Raw genomic sequence first — 2549 nt, forward strand, 5'->3', positions numbered from 1 at the left:
AGGTCCCAGTTGAAATCCTTGTTGAGGCTGATTATAACCCTGATTATTACTCCAGCTGAAATTCGGATGATTTCGGTTGTTAGGATGATAAGTAGCTGGAGCAGGCTGTTGACCTCTCTGAAAGTTGCTCACAAATTGTGCTGATTCACTAGAAATGGCACACTGATCAGTAGCATGAGTACCAGCACATAATTCGCAAATAGAGATTGGCTGTTGAATTCCTTGGAGAGCCAGGGAATCGACTTTCATCGTGAGAGCTTTAAGTTGGGCTGCTATGGCTGTAGACGTGTCAAGATCAAGAATTCCGGCTACCTTCCCTTGAGTAAGTCTTTGAGTAGGGTTCTGATATTCATTAGCAGCCATCATTTCAATAAGATCATAAGCTTCTTCATAACTCTTGGCCCATAGCGCACCTCCAGAAGCAGCATCAAGCATAGGTCTGGATTGAGGTCCAAGACCATTATAGAAACTGTTTATTTGCATCCAATCCGGCATGCCATGATGGGGACACTTCCTTAGCATCTCCTTATATCGCTCCCAGGCTTCACAAAATGTTTCTCCTGATTGTTGAGAGAATTGAGATAGAGCATTTCGTAGTGCAGCATGTTTACATTCGAACCCATGATGACGAGACGTTCGGTTATGAACTAATCAGTTTCATGGGATTCCAACGGATTTATCTATGGATATCAGTAGTTGATTTGCTTTAAATATTTATGTGATGAATGTTTGATTTCCTCGTATTGGTTGTGCTTATTCTTCTTGGATATGTAGCTAACATCTAAGTTGTTTGTTAATCTTTATTGAAGCGAAAGTGGATATACAGATTTAGAACTTGCCATGCGGGCTTAGGTTTATGTATTCGACATACATGATTGTGATGTGATTTTAACCATCTTGCATCGCCTTATGTAATCTTGATAGATAACTTGTTCGTAAACCATTATGTTCTCAAAACTTATAGACATATAGGGTCTAAGCGTAATTGGTGTCTGTTCGACTTCTATCTGAATTGTGAATGAGGAATTGTAGGGTGTACGTTTATCGAAAGATAGCGTGTACCAGTTTCGTGTTATCTGATTAGTTATAAACCATCACATAGCAAAAAAGGCATAACTCTGAATGAAGTAGTTAATGAAGTTAAAATCCCATGTTTTAATTCTCATAAGTACTTCGAGTTTAATCACTTAGTTAATAATTCGTAGTTTCAGTAATTCGATTAAATTAGTTATATTAGTTAACAACCTCCAATTTGATACTTGTCTTAGCAGTGAATAATAGCCATACATTGTTGCATAAGTGCATATTCGGAATACACCAGTCTATGTGGGAACGAACTAAATTTAAATTCTATATTACATGTGACCACGTACGTGTTCGCAAAAATCTACACGCAAGCGCACGTGATCATAAGTAATATATTTGTTCGTTCCCACAGAGACTGGTGAATTAAGTATACGCACCTATGCAACAATGTATGATCAATTTTTACTGCCAAGACAATTAACAAGGATTGGTTTCTTTTATACTAATAATTAAATTTACTAATCAAATTCAGAATAGGAAAACACATGGGATTCTAATTTCATTATCGACTTCATCTAGAATTGAAATTACTGATTATCATGCGACTGTTGATCCTAATCAGACAACACGAAAGTAATACATGCCAACTCTCGTTGCACACATATCATACCAATCAAAATCCGCAATTAAGACAGAAATCTCATGGACACCAACAAAGCTCAGACCCTATATCTCTATAGCGGTAGTGTAAGCAGAGAGGTTTAATAACAAGTCGTCTATCGTGATTACACAGGGTGATAAAAATAGTTCAAGTCTACCACAAATTATGTTTCATTCACATAATCCTATGTTTACATGGCAAGTTCTAAATTCAATCATCCACTCTCGCTTCAGAAAGAATTAACAAACAACTTAGAAGTTAGCTACGCTCCTAAGAAGAATAAGTTCGGCTCATGCAAAGAAATCAACGTATGTCACACAATCAAGTAATTACATTCGTTACTAGACTACATCGATAAATCCATTAGAATCCCATGAAGGCGGTTAGTTCATAATCGAACTACTCGACATCATGGGTTCTAATGAAAACATGATAAATAAAAGACAAGAATTAAACGGAATAAAAATGCTTGAATTAATAATAATAAAGATCACACGTTACAGATTTGATGTTCACGATCTCGCTCGAAACTGTCACTTCCTCGCAAAGAACGATCTAATACAAACTGATAAAGTGCTTCGATAAAAATTAAACTATGATATTGTTCTCTACTAAAAACTACTTGGAGGCTAGGGTTTTTACACACGAGAAATTAAAATACATTGACTAAGTCAACCGGGCCTCGACCGCTGCGAAAATCCATCAGAAAAGCTGTAAAAATCGGCCCGGGGGACTTCTGCTGGGCGCGGCCGCGCTAAACTAGCGCAGGCGCGCTAGTGGCAGCAGAAGGTAGCGCGGGCGCGCTAGAAGTTAGCGCGGGCGCGCTACTGTCTGTCAAGGCAGCCTTGGTTCTTCGTTTTCA

At 38.2% G+C, this 2549-nt stretch overlaps 1 non-coding gene across 1 annotated transcript; it reads left to right on the plus strand.

Moving 5' to 3' along the window:
* Positions 1–493: 493 nt before the first annotated feature.
* On the plus strand, positions 494–600 carry LOC135146837 (small nucleolar RNA R71). Its single transcript, XR_010283934.1, has one exon. It is a non-coding gene; the product is annotated as a small nucleolar RNA R71 (small nucleolar RNA).
* Positions 601–2549: the final 1949 nt, after the last annotated feature.

This window comes from Daucus carota, chromosome 5 (genome assembly GCF_001625215.2).
Source record: "Daucus carota subsp. sativus chromosome 5, DH1 v3.0, whole genome shotgun sequence".
Lineage (NCBI taxonomy): Eukaryota > Viridiplantae > Streptophyta > Magnoliopsida > Apiales > Apiaceae > Daucus > Daucus carota.